The sequence below is a fragment of the Neoarius graeffei genome, chromosome 16 (assembly GCF_027579695.1).
Source record: "Neoarius graeffei isolate fNeoGra1 chromosome 16, fNeoGra1.pri, whole genome shotgun sequence".
In the NCBI taxonomy this organism is placed as follows: domain Eukaryota; kingdom Metazoa; phylum Chordata; class Actinopteri; order Siluriformes; family Ariidae; genus Neoarius; species Neoarius graeffei.
The window spans coordinates 5889824-5911882 of NC_083584.1; the positions used below are offsets into that span (position 1 = coordinate 5889824).

Sequence of the window (22059 nt, forward strand, 5' to 3'; positions counted from 1 at the left end):
ATTTACAATCTCACCGTCCGGGAATAACCCGAGAGCTCAAAGCTCCAGAACAGAGGAAATTAATCAGTGTTTCAGTCTGATGGAGGATAATCACTGAGAACGCAGCTTTATTACGCAGTTATTTATCTCGACGTGTGTGATGAGAACTAAACCGGGGCCAGTTTCCCAAAAGCATCATAAAGTAATCAGGAGAGAGAGAGTTCAGTGTGATGCTTGCTCAACCACCCAATATCACGCAATCATATGAAGGGATGAAAATGCCCCCACCCACCCCCGTGGTGCATAAAAATAACCCCCCCCATTGCACATAAAAATAATCCCCCCATGGCGCATGCTGCACAGGCCTCTTGTACACAGCTGTCTTTTTTTAGACGTGAGCAGTCGTGCGTAGCTGAACGCGTTTCTGCTGCATCGCTGCTCGTTTTCCCACGGAACATCACGCTGACGTCTCACAAACGTCTCGCGCTGAGGGAGTCACCGGGCGCCGAGGAACCTCCTGAGGAGTCACAATTACAGACCAGGACGCATTCCAGACCACACAACTGCTGGAAACATCTGGATGGAACTGGGATTCAAACAAATACAAAGTAGATTCAGTGAACACGTACGTCTGTCTGTCTCTTTGTCTGCTTCTCCATCTGTATTCCTGTCCATCTGTCTCTCCATCTCTCTGTCTGTCTTATTCTCTGTGTGTGTGTCTCTCTGTCTGTCTCTCTCCATCTGTATGTCTGTCTGTCTCTCTCCATCTGTATGTCTGTCCCTCTTTGTCTGTTTCTCTGTCTGTCTGTCTCATTCTTTGTCTTTCTCTCTCTGTCTGTCTCTCTCTTTGTCCATCTCTCTCTGTCTGTCCATCTGTCTCTGTCTCTCTATCAGGGCTCTACAGTGCGCACATTTCACTCGCATTTGTGAGCGAATTTTTCGGCATGCGAACGACGAAAAAAACCACGCGCATTCGTGCGAGGGCTTCTTGCGGCTGACAATTTAGGAAAGCACTGAGCACAGACGCGACGAGTTTAACATTCTAAAATGTATCAAACGTTAAACTGCAAAGTATGTAAATCCAGTGCTGGATAGCCTACCTAATATCATTTTTTACACTAGAGACAAGAAAATTACATCAGTGTGTTCAGGAGAGCCTTGTAGCACTCAATGTGAAAGAATTTTGTGAATATCTCCTTCTGTTTTCATGTAAATCCCCGCTGTTTGGAGGGAGCGCTCTGAGAAAATCATACACTTTCTGTGTGACACTCTGTGTCTCCGCTCTCAGCGTGCGGGTGGGGGAGGGGCTGCTCTCACTCACTCACTCACTCACACACACACACACACACACACACACACACACACAGGAGGGCGGGGCTGTATGGAATCAATTTTGTGCCAAAATGTTCATACAATACTTTTGAAATATCAAACAAAAATGACAAATCAAAATACAAAAAAAGAAGAAAAAAGTCAATTTTTTTAGACTGGCAAACAAATTATTCGTGTAATCGTGCAAAATATCAGTCTATTACTCTCCAGAAACCTTTTTTTTTTTTTCCACGTCTTTCTCAGTTTTGACGTAATTTATTTTGGTTGCGATTCCAGCTTTCTCGTTTGCACTCCCTGACTTTTTGCTTGCAGTTTTGGCACAAACTTCCCGTGTGGGCGGGCTGTCCAGGAATGCATTCCCATTGGCTAACTTGTGTTTGACTGACAGCTCCGCTCAGCCATTCCCTACTCGGATTCTGGTGGACTGTTTGACGAGTGACCGATCCATTGATGGTAAACAAGGATCGAGTGGACTTCAGTGGCGACTATGATATTGAATTTACACTTTGTTGAATTAATTCAATATCATAGTCGCCACTGAAGTCCACTCGAACAGTCCGCCAGAATCCGAGTAGGGAATGGCTGAGCGTAGCTGTCGGTCAAACACAAGTTAGCCAATGGGAATGCATTCCTGGACAGCCCACCCAAACGTCAAGTTTGTGCCAAAACTGCAAGCAAAAAGTCAGGGAGCGCAAACGAGAAAGCTGGAATCGCAACCAAAATAAATTACGTCAAACAAAACTGAGAAAGACGCGGAACAAAAATAAAAGGTTTCTGAAGAGTAATAGACTGATATTTTGCACGATTACACGAATAATTTGTTTGCCAGTCTAAAAAAATTGACCTTTTTTTGTATTTTGATTTGTTGTTTTTGTTTGATATTTCAAAAGTATTGTATGAACATTTTGGCACAAAATTGATTCCATAGGGCTGCTCCCTCTCAGACAGAGACACAGGCTTGTAGCATCATGGCAGTGTAACGAGTAACGGCCTGTATTGTTTGTGTGTGTGTGTTCTGTCTGCGCCTTGCTCCCTGTCTGTAGTTGCGTGCATTGCCTCTGTCTTGCACTGCGGTGGTTCCCACAGTAGCGGTGGGGGGGGGGAGTGAAAAAGTTACGTTTTTTTGCCGTTCTGCCATGCTAGTGCGTTTTACTGGGACATGAGATTTCAGCATTTTTATTCTTCTCGGTCTGTAGCATGAATAAATTTAGGCTACTGAATAACACTTTCAGTTAAAGTTGAGTCTGGTGCTTTTGTGCTGACGCTGCAATAGCCTACTATCTCAATAAATATCCCCCGTAACATTTCCCGTTTTCTACTCATCTTTCTGTGATTGCCCCTCTTTCCCACGGTTGTATGTTGTGGGTGTGGCATTAGGTGGGAAAAGTGCTTTTTAGGGATTCATCAGATCATTCAACTGAGAGATAACTGAGAGCTGGTTCGGACCGAGCTGAGAAATATATTCGCTATGCAGAGAATAACAGCGTTTTTTAAAAGCAATGATGGTGGAAACAAGAATAAAAGAACGGACGAGGAAGAAAGTGTAGTGAAGAAAGCTAGAACGACGGGAGAAGGTGCGGGAAAATTATATAATGAGATGGAAAGCACACACCCCAGTGCAAACATTTAGATGGGAACATACCGTACAACACAGCAGAAAAACAAAGAATATACAGTATATACAAATGGTGCATGTCACAACACAGCAGAAAAACAAAGAATATATATACACAACTGGGCGTGTTGAGTTGCAGATGTTAATTGCACATTAGTTATAGAAACTCAGTTCAGCTACAAAACTCAGGATATTGCACTGTATTTGGTATTGTATTGGGTATGGATGTAAAAGTGTAGAAATATAAATATAAAATATACAAAAGCTATAAAAACTAAAAAGTTGCTCTGTGAGGTTGCACTGTAATAAGTATTGCACTGTATCAGGTAAGTGTGAGAATATTGTCCTTTTAGGTCCTTGTTGGTGCATTGTTGCACCTGCCAGAAGTGGCATCAGTCAGTGCATGTAATTAGCCTTTTTCACATTACGTCACTTGCAGAAGAACCTCACATTCATTTTCAGCCTTTTGAATGGAAGAAGAGGCGACATGCTAATCTGCTGGCTAACAAGTAGCAACCATAGAAAGTCAGTAAACTTCCTTTCCAAAACAAGGCAGATAGGTGACTGGAATGGTCGCTAACAATACGTAATGATAAACAACAATGCGCAATATTATTATCAATCTTATCTGTGAATGACACAGTTTTGTTAACATATGTTGCCGCCGTATACCTCTTCTTCCATTCAAAAGGCTGAAAACGGATACGAGTTCCCCTGTAAGTGACGTAATGTGAAAAAGGCTAATTGTTCAAGGTGGTTATGGCCTGTGGGAAAAAACTGTTTGAGTCTGTTGGTCGTTGCTTTGATGCACCTGTAACGCCTGCCTGAGGGCAGCAAGTCAAAGAACTCAGAGCCAGGGTGGGAGCTGTCCTTGATGTTGTTAGCTCTGCTGAGCTCTGCTCTCTGTTTAGCTACTGTTTGTTCATTCATCTCGTCTCGTCTTCTTCCGCTTTATCCGGGACCGGGTCGCGGAGGCAGCAGTCTAAGCAGGGAAGCCCAAACTTCCCTTTCCCCAGACACCTCGGCCAGCTCCTCGGGAAGAACACCGAGGCGTTCCCAGGCCAGCCGAGAGACATAGTCCCTCCAGCGTGTCCTGGGTCTTCCCCGGGGCCTCCTCCCGGGGGGACATGCCTGGAACACCTCCCCAGGGAGGCGTCCAGGAGGCATCCGAAAAAGATGCCCGAGCCACCTCAGCTGATTCCTCTCGATGTGGAGCAGCAGCGGCTCTACTCCGAGCTCCTCCCGAGTGACTGTGCTTCTCACCCTATCTCTAAGGGAGCGCCCAGCCACCCTGCGAAGGAAACTCATTTCGGCCGCTTGTATCCGCGATCTTGTCCTTTCGGTCATTACCCAAAGCTCATGACCATAGGTGAGAGTCGGAACGTAGATCGACTGGTAAATTGAGAGCTTCGCCTTTTGGCTCAGCTCCTTCTTCACCACAACGGACCGGTAAAGCGACCGCATCACTGCGGAGGCTGCACCGATCCGCCTGTCGATCTCACGCTCCATCCTTCCCTCACTCGTGAACAAGATCCCGAGATACTTAAACTCCTCCACTTGAGGCAGAACTTCTCCACCAACCTGGAGAGGGCAAGCCACCCTTTTCCGGTCGAGAACCATGGCCTCGGACTTGATTGTTCATTCATTCAGTTCATTATTCATTTGTTTGTTCATTCATTCGTTCATTCATTCTCAATTGAATTTTGCGTTTTATGTGTTAGTGTGTCTAAGGTTTGCGCTGCAATAAACCTTTAAAATGAAAACCTACTTGTGCTTGTGCCCCCATTTTTTGCCCTGTGCTCCTAAAATTTTTAACTTAGGAGCACATGTGCTCCTGAAAAAAAAAAAGTTAGCGTAGAGCCCTGCTCTCCATCTGTCTCTGTCTGTCTCTTGTAAACTGTAAAAGCTACATTTATAAAGTTAAAGATTTTACACTCGACTGAATCACGACTCTTAAACTTCACCTATATTTTAATCACCTTGCTTTTTATGTTACACACCATCCATCCATTATCTGTAGCCACTTATCCTGTTCTACAGGGTCGCAGGCGAGTTGGAGCCTATCCCAGCTGACTACAGGCGAAAGGCGGGGTTCACCCTGGACAAGTTGCCAGATCATCGCAGGGCGGCACATAGACACAGACAACCATTCACACTCACATTCACACCTACAGTCAATTTAGAGCCATCAATTATCCTAACCTGCATGTCTTTGGACTGTGGGGGAAACCGGAGGAAACCCACACGGAGAACATGCAAGCTCCGCGCAGAAAGGCCCTCGCTGGCCGCTGGACTCAAACCCAGAACCTTCTTGCTGTGAGGCGACAGGACTAACCACTACACCACCATGCCACCCTACACCTACACACAGTTCTGTTAAATATAATTTAATCAGTTTATTTTCCTGACTGTCTCTCCTCAGACACGTCTCTGATCTCAAACTGTATAAATTTCACCTGACTGTAGTTTGTATGAAGAGTGAGTGAGACCTGACCCCACCGGCTCCAACGGTTTTATCTGTGTAAATGATCACGGGGTCCAGTCGATCATTTCGGTAAATAACACAGTAACAGGGCTCGACATTAACTTTTAAACCCACTTGCCCTGGGGGCCAATATTATCACTTGCCCCCTATTTTGCGAGTACTACTTTTTTTTTTTTTTTAAGGAAAACCATAGAATAGTTGTGAATTGCAACATAAAATGAAGCTCACACATTGAGTTGAAGTTTGGGTTTTGATTAAGTTTATTATTACGTTTGGTTATTGGTTACTTTTTCTTTCACTTGTAACAGACAATAAAAATTTTAACGAAAATAGTTTTTCCTGCCTTAGTCGATTTATTTCCATTTCACCTGCATGCAGCTGTTGTAAAGTTCAGTGTGTTTGTGTAGAACTCTCTCAGACTGTAGGTTCATGACTCCATAATGTAGAAATCATAAAATAGAAATCTATAACAAAGTTTGTATGAAGAAAACAACAGGGTGCCAAGACTTTTGAACAGTATCGTGTTTGAGAATATTTATATTTCAGGTTTTTTTGTGAGATCATCCACCTGTAGGTTTTTTTTAAAAAAAGTGCTGCGTCATGACAGACAGGATAATGTTTGAGTTTAAAATTATTGCTTAGTGTGTAGGTTGTGGGTGTTTTATTCAGACCTGGCAACCTGTAACTGAATCAGTGCAGCCGGCCTGTCGGGAGACAGCGCAGGGTTTTAGGTTTTTTTTATTTATTTATTTTTTTTTTATAAACCTAGAGGTGGATGAGATATATTTTTTTTGCCCAGGACTGCGTTCCTCTGATAACAGAAACCAAGCTCCAGCTCTCTCTGCTCTGAATCTGTTCTGTTCTTTCAGGATTTATCGCTCATGTCGCTCCTTGTTGAGTTTTTTTATGCCCGAGTTGTTTGAATCCAATCTGGGTTTTCTGTGTTGAATAAGGAAGCGGCTTCACCTGGAAGAAAATCAAACACTTTCATGAAGGCACTAACTCGAATGCGAGCAGAAAAAAATAAAAGGAGATTCTTAAGCAAACTCTTCCATCCTCACTTCCGACTTTCTCGTCTCGTCTCGTCTCGTCTTCTTCCGCTTATCCAGGACCGGGTCGCGGAGGCAGCAGTCTAAGCATGGAAGCCCAAACTTCCCTTTCCCCAGACACCTCGGCCAGCTCCTCGGGAAGAACACCGAGGCGTTCCCAGGCCAGCCGAGAGACATAGTCCCTCCAGCGTGTCCTGGGTCTTCCCCGGGGCCTCCTCCCGGGGGGACATGCCTGGAACACCTCCCCAGGGAGGCGTCCAGGAGGCATCCGAAAAAGATGCCCGAGCCACCTCAGCTGGTTCCTCTCGATGTGGAGGAGCAGCGGCTCTACTCCGAGCTCCTCCCGAGTGACTGTGCTTCTCACCCTATCTCTAAGGGAGCGCCCAGCCACCCTGCGAAGGAAACTCATTTCAGCCGCTTGTATCCGCGATCTTGTTCTTTCTGTCATTACCCAAAGCTCATGACCATAGGTGAGAGTCGGAACGTAGATCGACCGGTAAATTGAGAGCTTCGCCTTTTGGCTCAGCTCCTTCTTCACCACGACGGACCGGTAAAGCGACCGCATCACTGCGGAGGCTGCACCGATCCGCCTGTCGATCTCACGCTCCATCCTTCCCTCACTCGTGAACAAGATCCCGAGATACTTAAACTCCTCCACTTGAGGCAGGACTTCTCCACCAACCTGGAGAGGGCAAGCCACCCTTTTCCGGTCGAGAACCATGGCCTCGGACTTGGAGGTGCTGATTCTCATCCCAGCCGCTTCACACTCGACTGCAAACCGCCCCAGTGCATGCTGAAGGTCCTGGTTTGAAGAAGCCAACAGGACAACATCATCCGCAAAAAGCAGAGATGAAATCCTGTGGTTCCCAAACAGGATTCCTTCCGGCCCCTGGCTGCGCCTAGAAATTCTGTCCATAAAAATTATGAACAGAACCGGTGACAAAGGGCAGCCCTGACGGAGTCCAACATGCACTGGGAACAGGTCTGACTTACTGCCGGCAATGCGAACCAGACTCCTGCTCCATTCGTACAGGGACCGGACAGCCCTTAGCAAAGAGCCCCGAACCCCATACTCCCGAAGCACCCCCCACAGAATACCACGGGGGACACGGTCGAATGCCTTCTCCAGATCCACAAAGCACATGTGGACTGGTTGGGCAAACTCCCATGAACCCTCGAGCACCCTATGAAGGGTATAGAGCTGGTCCAGTGTTCCGCGACCAGGACGAAAACCGCATTGTTCCTCCTGGATCCGAGGTTCGACTATCGGTCGAATTCTCCTCTCCAGTACCCTGGAGTAAACTTTCCCTGGGAGGCTGAGAAGTGTGATTCCCCTATAATTGGAGCACACTCTCCGGTCCCCTTTCTTAAAAAGAGGGACCACCACCCCAGTCTGCCACTCCAGAGGCACTGTCCCCGACCGCCACGCGATGTTGCAGAGGCGTGTCAACCAAGACAGCCCCACAACATCCAGAGACTTGAGATACTCAGGGCGGATCTCATCCACCCCCGGTGCCTTGCCACCGAGGAGCTTGCAAACCACCTCAGTGACTTCGGCTTGGGTAATGGACGAGTCCACCTCTGAGTCATCAGCCTCAGTCTCCTCAGTGGAAGACATGACGGTGGGATTGAGGAGATCCTCAAAGTATTCCTTCCACCGCCCGACAATGTCCCCAGTCGAGGTCAACAGCTCCCCACCCGCACTGTAAACAGTGTTGGCAGAGTACTGCTTCCCCCTCCTGAGGCGCCGGACGGTTTGCCAGAATTTCTTCGAGGCCGACCGATAGTCCTTCTCCATGGCCTCCCCGAACTCCTCCCAGTTCCGAGTTTTTGCCTCCGCAACTGCCCGAGCTGCAGCACGCCTGGCCTGCCGATACCCGTCGGCTGCCTCAGGAGTCCCGGAGGTCAACATGGCCCGATAGGACTCCTTCTTCAGCTTGACGGCATCCCTTACTTCCGGTGTCCACCACCGGGTTCGGGGATTGCCGCCACGACAGGCACCGGAGACCTTGCGGCCACAGCTCCGAACAGCTGCGTCCACAATGGAGGTAGAGAACATGGTCCACTCAGACTCAATGTCCCCCGCCTCCCTCGGAAGCTGGGAAAAGCTCTCCCGGAGGTGGGAGTTAAAGACCTCCCCAACAGAGTGCTCGGCCAGACGTTCCCAGCAGACCCTCACCATACGTTTGGGCCTGCCAGGTCTGTCCAGCTTCCTCCTCCGCCAGCGGATCCAACTCACCACCAGGTGGTGATCAGTTGACAACTCAGCCCCTCTCTTCACCCGAGTGTCCAAGACATAGGGTCGGAGATCAGATGACACGACTACAAAGTCGATCATCGACCTCCGACCTAAGGTGTCCTGGTGCCACGTGCACTTATGGACACCCCTATGCTCGAACATGGTGTTCGTTATGGACAAACTGTGACTAGCACAGAAGTCCAATAACAAAACACCACTCGGGTTCAGATCGGGGAGGCCGTTCCTCCCAACCACGCCCCTCCAGGTGTCACTGTCATCGCCCACGTGAGCATTGAAGTCCCCCAGTAGCACAATGGAGTCCCCAGTCTGAGCACCCCTCAGTACCTCTCCCAGGGACTCCAAGAAGGCCGGATACTCTATACTGCTATTTGGCCCGTAGGCACAAACAACAGCAAGAGCCCTCTCCCCAATCCGAAGGCGCAGAGAGGCGACCCTCTCGTTCACTGGGGTAAACTCCAACACATGGCGGCTGAGCTGGGGAGCTATAAGGAAGCCCACACCAGCCCGCCGCCGCTCACCATGGGCGACTCCAGAGAAGTGGAAAGTCCAGCCCCTCTCGAGGAGCTGGGTTCCAGAGCCCAAGCTGTGCGTGGAGGTGAGCCCGACTATCTCTAGCCGGTACCTCTCAACCTCCCGCACAAGCTCAGGCTCCTTCCCCCCCAGCGAAGTGACATTCCATGTCCCAACAGCCAGCCGCTGTGTCCGGGGGTCAGGTCGTCGAGGCCCCTGCCTTCGACTGCCACCCAATCCACACTGCACCAAACCCCTACTGCTACCTCTGTGGGTGGTGAACCCACAGGAGGTCGGGCCCACGTCGCCTCTTCGGGCTGAGCCCGGCCGGGCCCCATGGGCAAAGGCCCGACCACCAAGCGCTCGCATACGAGCCCCAACCCCGGGCCTGGCTCCAGGGTGGGGCCCCGGCTGCGTCCTACCGGGCGACGTCACGGTCCTGGATTTTTTCTCCATAGGGGTTTTTTGGTGAACTGCTCTTGGTCTGGCCTGTCACCTAACCCTGTCCCCTCCTAGAACTGCCACCTTATTGTGGTGGAGGGGTTTGTGTGCTTGAATGATCCTAGGAGCTATGTTGTCGGGGGCATTATGCCCCTGTTAGGGTTTCCCAAGGCAGACAGGTCCTAGGTGACAGGCCAGACTTCCGACTTTCTGTTTTTGGAAAATAAATTTTAAATACAATCGTGAATTTCTCTGGAGTTTTCAGGCTGAGCTCCTCTCCGTATTCTTTAACCGCTCATTTCATCGTTGTTCTTGAAGCATTTGCTTCTATTTGTTCACATTTTTCTTGATAGCAGGGAGACGGTAATGACTTTTGTCTATTTCTCTGTTTGAAGAAGCAAAAATTAACCATACTGAAGACAGATTAAGCTGCTTGCATGAAAGACGGTGTCTGTCTGACCCCAGCTGTAATTATCACGAGATGTGACATCATGCACAAGGGGTCTATAAACAGTACGCATACCATACTACACCAGCGGGGGGATATAAAATAACCTGCAAAGCAGTAAATGAAACCGAGACTAAGAAAACAGCCAAGACATAATGGCAGATACGTAGTGAGGGACGCTTTTAGGAACTGAAATAAAAGATCAAAAAGCCTAATTTTTGTGGTGCTAGTCTGTAATATATGCTCATTCCAACTTGCCCGGTCAGGCACGTCGGGGACATATCCCACTTGCCCAAATGCATGTTTCACTTGCCCCGGGCAATCGGGCAGTCCTTAATGTCGAGCCCTGTGTAAATGTGACTGAATCAGTCGCTCACACAAAGGGGAAAAGAATAACACTGATATCTGATTTTTGCTATTTTTGACGCCCTTGTATGGAATAAATGAAAAACAAAAATTCAAAAACCAAAAGTAAAATAACATTTACATTCAATTCAATTAATTTATTTTTTATTTAAATGTAAGTGAATATAGGTAAAAGTATGAATTTTCACTCCGGTGAAGTATAAATCTCTTAAAAGGTTAAAATCCCATTCGTGTTTCTTTATTCTCTCTCTTTCTGCAGACCTGAGAGCAGCTCCGTGTCCATCAGCTCCATACGGTGTGAAAGTGAAGAGACACCGTTACGGAGAACAAAATAAAGAATAACGTTTGGACCGGTTTCATTTCTCTCGACTTGTTGTGACTCGCTCCTCTGCTCAGGGTCTTGCTGATGCTTGTTGTTGCTTTTGTTCATTAAATGAAAGAGTTGAAACGAGAGATGAAACGTGTGGCCACGTCATTATTGCTAAAAAACTCCATCACTTTTTTTATTTTCCATCTCGTTTTCACTGACAAACATTTCCACCTCCGCAGAGCAGAAAAACTTGTGACATTTAGGTTTGTTTTTTTGTTTAATTTCACACTTTCATGTTTCTTTGTTCATGTGGATGGAAAACCCCGCCCTGTCCCTCGGCTTCTCTCTCATGTTTTCCTTTTTATTTTCTCTTTCATTCTATTTTTTGTCTCTTGTTGTTTTCGTTTCTCAGTTTTTTTTTGTTCTCTCTCTTTGTTCTGTCACTTTCTCCCTCTCGCGCTGAACATTTGTTTTCTTTTTATTCTGTTCACATCTGTATCTCTCTCACATGCACATCTGTATTTCTCATACTCTTTTTCTTCTATTTCTCCTTCCCGAAGTGTTCCTGCATTTTCTCTCTCTCTCTCTCTCTCTCTGTCCCTCCCTCTCTCTCCTTCTCTTTCTCTCTCCCTCTCTTGCTCCCTCTCTCTCTTTCTTTCACATTTTGTGGTTTTTATCCTGTTTGTAAAAAGCTACTTGTTTTATTATTAAATGATGAATTTGTGGGGCGGCACGGTGGTGTAGTGGTTAGCGCTGTCGCCTCACAGCAAGAAGGTCCAGGTTCGAGCCCCGTGGCCGGCGAGGGCCTTTCTGTGCGGAGTTTGCATGTTCTCCCCGTGTCCGCGTGGGTTTCCTCCAGGTGCTCCGGTTTCCCCCACAGTCCAAAGACATGCAGGTTAGGTTAACTGGTGACTCTAAATTGAGCGTAGGTGTGAATGTGAGTGTGAATGGTTGTCTGTGTCTATGTGTCAGCCCTGTGATGACCTGGCGACTTGTCCAGGGTGTACCCCGCCTTTCGCCCGTAGTCAGCTGGGATAGGCTCCAGCTCGCCTGCGACCCTGTAGAACAGGATAAAGCGGCTAGAGATGATGAGATGATGAATGTGTCAGATTCTCGGTATCAGCATCCTGTTAGCGTTCACGTTTACTCAGTCACTGAGGGTTCGGTTTTAGTGTCTCAGACAATCCTGGGATTCGAACTCACAACCTTGTGGTCGCTGGTGTAGAATACTGCCACTGTGTGCGCTAATCATCACAGTTCATGTTTGATTTCTCCAATCAAAAAGAGAAGACTTATTTCTGTCACTCTGTCAGTAACTCGACGCTCACACATGCGATCCTCAACGCGACACGTGATGTTCTGTATCTGAGCGCGACACAGAACCAACATTTGAATCTTTTATTTGCCTCCACTCTGTGCAGGGACACTTCAGTCACGTGATCTGGGGGTCTTCCTGCTTTCCTGCAGGTGTTTCATGGGCACAATCTCACGCCCTCAACACGTGCTAACATTCGTCCCTTCGTCTTTGCTCATTACGTAACGCACATGAGCTCTTATTTTTGTCCCGCAGGCACGGCTTATCCTCACGCTAATCCGAAGAAGAGGATGAGGTGATCAGTCACACCTGGGAGAAAATCCTCGACTGCATCGCACTCACACGGTGTTCTCCTTTCAGTGAAAAGATCAGAAAGGGTTGGATTTTTAAAGAAAAGAAACAATGACTTTGCTTGAGAAGTGAAAACAATTCCACTGTACTGTAGTCGTACCTCACTGACAAGCAATCACAGTCTGAGGCTATACTTGGGGGCGTGGCTTAATCAGAGAAGGGGAGGAGGAAAGCTCTTGGACTCCCAGCAGGACCGAGGAGTCACGTTATCAAAACGTAGAACAGTAAAGAGAAACGGATAATGGACTGGATTTGAAAAGCAGGTTTTCACTCCGGTCTGTCCCGGGATATTTAACAGTTATTCCACAAAATCGAGTCGTACATGAGCGGAGAGCCGACGAGGCGCGTAGCACCGAGATTGAGTGGAATAACTGTTTTTTATTCTCTGCACATTCACTGGATTTTGAGAAACAAAGCATTTTTATTTTTAGCAAATCTGATAAATAAAAACTTTATACAAAACGTCCGACAAAATCATTTCCGCTTAGAATGTAAACAAACCGGCAAAATGACAGGAGCAATTTGTGAAAAATTAGATAATTCTTAAAAAATAATAAAAAGACATGTTCTTACCATCAAATACTTTTATTCCATATTTTGTTGCTTTTTTGGGGGGGATTTTTTTTGGGGGGGGTTCTTCTTTAGGTTTTTTTTTGGTGGTTGGCAAACCAACTTAAAGGTGCATTACTGCCACCGACTGGGCTGGAGTGTGAAACAGGAGATACTGGGGGAACAACAACAAAAACTATATCCTTTTAGCTATTTGTTTCTTTTAAATGCTTGATAACACTTTTTTTTTGTGATTTTTGTTTCCGAGTAGAGTTTTCATTTCGTCCTCGGTTGGTTCAGTAACACACTCCTCCATTTAGTTTTTCTCTACTCACAGTATATGAGCTGTAGTAGTAGAGTAGCCAATCAGAGCGCGCGATTGCTCATATCCGGTGAATACGGATAGAATAAATTATGATAATCAAGGGGCGGAGCTTGCAGCAGAACCGACAGTTACTGACAGCAGTGAAGAGTTCATGTTCACTTCTCAGGGGCGTAGCTGGGGGGGGCCTGGGGTGCCCGTGGCCCCCCCCTTGTCGGACCATACATTTTTTTCCAATAGCCACATAAGGATATTAGAAAAGCGCCCACTGTAATTTTTCTACCATTTTTTTTAAAACTAGATTGTCACCTCAGCCTCATTAGGGTTTCTATAACCTTGTATGGACTTCCTGTGGTTTGGGCGCGAAAACCCAGTTCTGCGCAAGCACAACACGATCGCACTAGAAAGCATGGCCAAGCTGCCAGTGTAGCTGCAGTCTTTTTAGTTGCGAATTACGAGTATTTCCTCTTGTGTTAATAATTCACCGTGTCAAAACAAGCAAAACTTTCCTCCTTTCGACATGAAGAGAGGTAAGCAATTTCATCTCATTCCGGTATCTCTAGCCACTTTATCCTGTTCTACAGGGTCGCAGGCAAGCTGGAGCCTATCCCAGCTGACTACGGGCGAAAGGCGGGGTTCACCCTGGACAAGTCGCCAGGTCATCACAGGGCTGACACATAGACACAGACAACCATTCACACTCACATTCACACCTACGCTCAATTTAGAGTCACCAGTTAACCTAACCTGCATGTCTTTGGACTGTGGGGGAAACCGGAGCACCCGGAGGAAACCCACGCAGACACGGGGAGAACATGCAAACTCCGCACAGAAAGGCCCTCGCCGGCCACGGGGCTCGAACCCAGGACCTTCTTGCTGTGAAGCGACAGCACTAACTACTACACCACCGTGCCGCCCCCAGTAAGCAATTTATTATACTTTTTTTTTTTTTTCCATCAAAGTTGCATTTTGTGGCTTTGAAGCTAAGTTTTAGTGTCGTGTTTCTAGTACTCTGTTCTAATGTACTCAGGCTGCCAGTCAGTGTGTGACCTCCCCCCCCCCCCCTTTTTTAAAAATCCTAGCTACGCCCCTGCTGCTGGTCTCAAAACACACACACACACACACACACACACTGTATATATACAGTATATCCTGTGAGCACTGATGTTCACAAGTCCAGTGGGTTTTGGTCTCGTATAGAGCACGCTGTTCCCGATCTCGCCACAGTACAGCTGACACAACACCTCCTTTAACCAGAAAGTTAAAACAGAAGTTAATGAGTCTTCTTTTAATTTGTTTCAATCATCTTTCATTTTTACGATAAAAAAAGAAAACATCGAACTGCACTTCAGTGAACAGCAAACACACTCCATCTCCAGCTTCAACACCTCGTTCGGAACCATCAATAATAAACCGATAATAAACAATATCATAATAAACAACTAATAAACCTGTTTGACTCTTTCAGGATGATGCGGATCTCACAGTGCGCTCGTCTCGAGGAGCTGAAAGTGTGGATTGGGAAACTGGAAACTCCCAATCGGAGGATGAGACGTCTCCAGCAGCGTCTGGGAGGATTTCCCCCCCCCCCCCCCCCCCCCCCCCCCCCCCCCGGAGTTCAACTCCAACCTCCGTCACACCCAAATACAGGTCTGAGATCAGACTCTTCCACTCTGGGTGACGTGATTAAAAATATATCATATCGCGATGCCTGAAGATATTTTGCGTGTATGATGTGTATCACGGTATACAGGCCTCGGAACTAAAAGAAAAACCTTTTTTTTTTTTTTCTTTTTTTTTAAATAATGCAAGCTACAAAAAAAGTGTGTAAAAAAAAACAAACTTTAAACTGCTACAAACTATAACAAATTAGAATTCTAATGTGTTTTAACAATGAATTAAACTTTTTTTTTTTTTACAATTTTAAAAGTTAGGGATAAAATTCAGCTGATTCCAATTGGAGCTTATTTACTGCTATTAAAAAACAACAACAGAAATTACAAAACAAGACAGTCAGTGACGGCGTAGGTCACTCTGGCCCCGTCTAGTCCAGAAGGAACGATCTAAAGTGGGCCGTCTTGCGCAATAAATGTTGCGAGCTATATCAGAGCATTTTTTAACATAGTTACTGGGAGACCAAATGGTCTCCCAGTGGCCAGATTTGGTCTCCTAGTCAATGCCAAACCAGCTTCACTGGGAGACCAAATTTTAAACCAAGTTATGTCTTATCATTTGGTTCAATCAGTTGCAATTAATTAACCAAGTACCATGTAAGTATACATTTGTAGGTACAACAGAGTCCCTTTAAGAAACTACATTTCCCATCAGCCAACTTCCGCATTGACCTACGTCACGCCTGGGCGGGATTTCCTACGTCACATCCTCCAGGAAGGCATAAGTAACCCGGAAACCCCTAGCTCGCTCTCTCTCTCGTCTTGGATGTCAAGCCATCTGGACACAAAGAGATACCCCGCACCAGAAAACCCAAGAAAAGACGTCTTTCTCCCGAGAATACGATTCAACACGGCTTTTGTTTACCCTTGGCCACGGTAGAACCACTTAAATTGTGCTATCTCTCTCGGTTGAGCTACAACCAGTTTTTCATTTGTTCCTTATAAGTATTTACGAACTGTCGCCAAGCAGTTAATTTAAAAAGGTTAGAAGCGACTGGATCCTTCTAATTTTAAAGCGCTGTACACATTATTCTGATCAGAGACTTTCTTTTCATCAAGAGCGACCATACGTCGGGCCAAGAAATCCTCTGCTTTCCACGGAAGCGACTCACGTGCTCCACCACGGTGAAACTCCAAAAGTCTCGGAACATCTTCTCATAATCTCACGTAGAGACGAGATACTGAAGTAAGACTGGCATTTGGGCAAAACCTAGTCTTAGGAATTAGCTTTTATGAAGCAGTGTGAATTTAAACTCAGGAACGGTTTAATTGTGTACATTGTAAACACTTAGGATGTTGAATTGATGATTGTTCTATTTTGTTAATCTCTCAATTGTTTAATAGATAGGCTGTGCATGCTTCTCTATTCCTAACTAACATCCTCAATTTCCTTATTACACATTTTGACCTCATCAAGATTTCAGTGGATTTAGTAGTGTTATGAGCTAGTGGGTTAGCTAGCGGCTAGTCCTTTGTTACTTAGAAACACGTGGCCACAGGCCTCACAAGCACACCTTAGCTAAACACACGGCTAATTCCTTTTGTCTCGTTAGCAAGCTAGGCTAACCTTTGTTCAGGCCACACACAGGCCTCACAAACACATCTTAGCTAGCATTCCTTTGTCTTAGCTAGCGACACAAGGCTAATCTGTGTCTCCACACGTGGCCAACACATCTCAATTAGCAACCAAAGCTAACTCTCTTGCTGTACTTAGAAACACGTGGTCATAAGGCCTCACACATACACACACCATATCATATTAGTGTATAATGATTCCAACTGCTATTATCCATTTTTATCTTTGTTATAATAAATTCATTTATTATTGAAACTGTATGTTTATTTGTGTTCCGATATTTTTGAAGTCACCCAACCTCAAAGAATTCCAAGGTGCATATGAGTTGTGTAATACGGTAAGTGATCATAATAATTTGGAATATACCATAATTTAGCTGTTTGGTAATTTATTATTAAGCACCAAAATTAATGGTATTATTTAATGAGACTGATTTAATGTTTAATGAGACTGATTTAATGAGATTGATCACTTAATTACCACTTGCACCTACACATTTAACAAGGAAAACGAAGATCTATGTTATAAGATATACACACAAGATCATGTTGGTTAAGAAAAACAAAACTAAAATTTGGTTACTGAGATGGCTGATGTCAGAATCCGATGTCATTACTGTGTAACTTTGAGTGTCTTTGACATCACATTTGTGCTTGGTAATCGCTCTTGATAGCTGTGTAGTCACTGTAGTGTGTTTGTCTGTATGGTGATTGGTGAACCATTTTGCATCACAGAATCTGCCGCAGCGGTGCAGCCGCATGGACTCTGGGGCCTGTGATTGTATTGCCCAGACCAGTTGGTCTCCTAGTGGAAAATCCTTAAAAAATGCTCTGAGCTATATACACTATATACAAGCTACATATAGAAGCGATATCCACCCTACGAACACCGACCTATTTACCAGAAAGAATCTAAAACGGTGAGGAACTGACCGAGAAGAAGCGTTTTTTTTTTTTTTTTTTTTGTTGAACTGCTCATTAAGGCTTAATTAGTCCATAACTTCATTAATAATTGTAATGAAGTAAATCTGGTTAGAAGTTCTATGCACCCTAGGGACCCCTACCTTCATGCCAGAAAGAATCAAAATCGGTGAAGAACTGAGAGAGAAGAAGCGATTTGTGTGAAACATGGACGATGCTGGACAACACATGATGGGAACGTGAGGTATCGCACTCATCCGCTTTCAGATCGCGGCTCTGGAAGCGGTCTCACACACAGCACTGTCGCTGTTCACTCCACCAAAGCTCAGTGGTTTATTTAGCTTTAAAGACAAAATTAGCCGCGAGTGGAATCTGAGGAATTCCTTCAGGAGTTTTCCCAGCACAGAGTTTCATAACAGAAATATCTCCAGACTAATAACGGACATTTGCGTGTTTGTCCTGTTTTCCATCTGCCTCGCTGTATTTCACCACCTGATGAGAGGAAACAGCTCATGAATATAATCACTGCACTACGCTGTACAACCTCGAGTACACACTCAATACCGAGGGTGAAGAATTCGCTCAGAGGATGTGATTTGAGACGCGACACGTCCCTTCTGTCCTGCTCTTAACCTCATCTACGTACCGACAGTGATTACAGGATTACTCACGTCTCTGCCCCGACATCGAGTCAACTCCGACACAATGCTCTTCCGAGGTTTCTACTCTTTAACATCCCACACACACACACACACACACACACACTCTCTCTCTCTCTCTTTCCTCACTAGCATCTGACAAACGAGTGAACGTGGAGAGAAATGATGACGTGATTAATGAGCTGCTCATGACTGTGATAAACAGATATATAAACCCGTTCTCTAAATTAATTTAAAATGCATGGCTCTTCACAAGAAACGAATCCAATAAATAAAAAGTGAAATGTCGATAAGTCATGATATCGTGTCTCTGATGATGAACTTATCCACGTTAAACACTGTCCTGTTGTAAAGTTCATTATTAACATGTGCTTAAAGTGAACACGGTGTCCTGTGTGAAGTTTCCTTTTAATACTAAACTAAAGAAGAACTCGTACATTTCCCTGCCTGAGTCACTGAGCATCATCTATTTTTACACACACACACACACACACACACCAGACGTCACTATTTTAGAGCCCAAGCTTCTTAAACACAGAAGCTCAGAGCCAAAGCAAAGCATCGATCCGAGGCTGGAAGGAGCTCATCCTGGGGGTAAAGCCAGCCGTCTGTAACTCTGATCAAACCCATCGCTGTCTGTCCGAGTGTGCGCCGTCCTCTCATCAGTGTGTGTGTGTGTGTGTGTGTGTGAGAGAGAGAGACAGTGGGATAAACACTACAGCTGAAGCTCCAGGGACAGTGCCAATTATTCAAGATATGAAAGACATCACAATTTATTCTATCCACATTCACTGGATATGAGCAATCGCGCGCTCTGATTGGCTACTCTACTACTAGGATATCAGCTCATACATGAGTAGAGAAAAACAAAATGGTGGAGCCCATCAAGTCAGATATATCACTTTCTTATCAAGTATTTAAAAGAAACAGAAATAGCTAAAAGCACAGAGACCCCCACCCCCACCCCAGTATCTCCTGTTCCACACTCCAGCCCAGTCGGTGGCAGTAATACACCTTTAAGTTGGTCTGGCAACCGCCAAAAAAAGAAGAAAAGAACACGTGTTGCTGAACCAACCAAGGAAAAAGCAATAAAATATAGAATAAAAGTATTTGATGGTAAGAACGTATCTTTGTTTATTTTTCAAGAATTATTATTATCGCATTTTTCACAAATTGCTCCTGTCATTTCGCCGCTTTGTTTACATTCTAAGCAGCAATGATTTTGTCGGACATTTTGTATAAACTTTTTTTATTTATCGAATTTGCAAAAAATAAAAATGCTTTGTTTCTCAAAATCCAGTGAATATTGATAGAATAAAACAGTTATTCCACTCAATCTCAATGCTACGCGCCTCGTCGGCTATCAGCTCATGTACGACTCGATTTCGTGGAATAACTTAAATATCATGTAAGAAATGTGAGAGCCCTCGTGTGTCAGAAATCTGCAACATTCACATCAATATTCAAAACAAATAATAAACGTACATATTAAAGCACAGTGAGTTTCATGTATTGTAAGTTGTGTATCATGAGTTTATCATTTTGTGAGTTTATCTTACACTGAGTTTATTGTAACATAAGTTTGTCGCGCTCTCAGTTTCTTGCATCAGAAGTTTAGTGTTTATTGTATCTTACAGCAAGTTTATCGCATTGTGACTTTATCATAGTGTGAGTTTATCGCATCGTGAGTTTATCGTAGTGTGAGTTTATCGCATCATGAGTATCATAGTGTGAGTTTATCTCATCGTGAGTATCATAGTGAGTTTATCGCATCATGAGTTTATTGCATCGTGAGTATCATAGTGAGTTTATCTCATCGTGAGTTTATCGTAGTGTGAGTTTATCTCATCGTGAGTTTATCGTAGTGTGAGTTTATCACATCGTGAGTATCGTAGTGTGAGTTTCTCATCGTGAGTTTATCTCATCGTGAGTTTATTGTAGTGTGAGTTTCTCATCGTGAGTTTATCGTAGTGTGAGTTTATCTCATCGTGAGTTTATCGTAGTGTGAGTTTCTCATCGTGAGTGTATCGCATCGTGAGTATATCGCATCGTGAGTATATCGCATCGTGAGTATATCGCATCGTGAGTATATCGCATCGTGAGTATATCGCATCGTGAGTTTATTGCATCGTGAGTTTATCGCATTGTGAGGTTAGCGCATCGTGAGGTTAGCGCATCGTGAGTATCATGGTGTGAGTTTATCACATTGTGAGTTTATCGTAGTGTGAGTTTATTGTAGTGTGAGTTTATCGCATCGTGAGTATCATAGTGTGAGTTTATCGCATCGTGAGTATCATAGTGTGAGTTTATCGCATCGTGAGTATCATGGTGTGAGTTTATTGTAGTGTGAGTTTATTGTAGTGTGAGTTTATCGCATCGTGAGGTTAGTGCATCGTGAGTATCATAGTGTGAGTTTATTGTAGTGTGAGTTTATCGCATCGTGAGTATCATAGTGTGAGTTTATCGCATTGTGAGTACCATAGTGCGAGTTTATTGTAGTGTGAGTTTATCGCATTGTGAGTATCATAGTGTGAGTTTATCGCATTGTGAGTACCATAGTGTGAGTTTATTGTAGTGTGAGTTTATCACATCGTGAGTATCATAGTGTGAGTTTATCACATCGTGAGTATCATAGTGTGAGTTTATTGTAGTGAGTTTATCGCATTGTGAGTACCATAGTGTGAGTTTATTGTAGTGTGAGTTTATCACATCGTGAGTATCATAGTGAGAGTTTATCACATCGTGAGTATCATAGTGTGAGTTTATTGTAGTGAGTTTATCGCATCGTGAGTATCAGTGTGAGTTTATCGTAGTGTGAGTTTATCGCATTGTGAGTGTATCGTAGTGAGTTTATCGCATCGTGAGTATCATAGTGTGAGTTTATCGCATCGTGAGTATCATAGTGTGAGTTTATTGTAGTGTGAGTTTATTGTAGTGTGAGTATACTGTAGTGAGTTTATTGTAGTGTGAGTTTATCGCATCGTGAGTATCATAGTGTGAGTTTATCGCATTGAGTATCAGTGTGAGTTTATCGCATTGTGAGTACCATAGTGCGAGTTTATTGTAGTGTGAGTTTATCACATCGTGAGTATCATAGTGTGAGTTTATCACATCGTGAGTATCATAGTGTGAGTTTATCACATCGTGAGTATCATAGTGTGAGTTTATTGTAGTGAGTTTATCGCATTGTGAGTACCATAGTGTGAGTTTATTGTAGTGTGAGTTTATCACATCGTGAGTATCATAGTGTGAGTTTATTGTAGTGTGAGTTTATCACATCGTGAGTATCATAGTGAGAGTTTATCACATCGTGAGTATCATAGTGTGAGTTTATTGTAGTGAGTTTATCGCATCGTGAGTATCAGTGTGAGTTTATCATAGTGTGAGTTTATCGCATTGTGAGTACCATAGTGTGAGTTTATTGTAGTGTGAGTTTATCACATCGTGAGTATCATAGTGAGAGTTTATCACATCGTGAGTATCATAGTGTGAGTTTATTGTAGTGAGTTTATCGCATCGTGAGTATCAGTGTGAGTTTATCGTAGTGTGAGTTTATCGCATTGTGAGTGTATCGTAGTGAGTTTATCGCATCGTGAGTATCATAGTGTGAGTTTATCGCATCGTGAGTATCATAGTGTGAGTTTATTGTAGTGTGAGTATACTGTAGTGAGTTTATTGTAGTGTGAGTTTATCGCATCGTGAGTATCATAGTGTGAGTTTATCGCATTGAGTATCATAGTGTGAGTTTATCGCATTGTGAGTACCATAGTGCGAGTTTATTGTAGTGTGAGTTTATCGCATTGTGAGTATCATAGTGTGAGTTTATCGCATTGTGAGTATCATAGTGTGAGTTTATTGTAGTGTGAGTTTATCACATCGTGAGTATCATAGTGTGAGTT

The 22059-nt window shown here is 44.6% G+C and overlaps 1 protein-coding gene across 3 annotated transcripts in view; it reads right to left on the reverse strand.

The window, feature by feature from the left end:
• The window catches only part of ncaldb (neurocalcin delta b), a 47675-nt gene that overhangs the window by 15014 nt on the left and 10602 nt on the right, over nucleotides 1–22059 (reverse strand). The gene's annotated exons all lie outside the window — the stretch shown is intronic.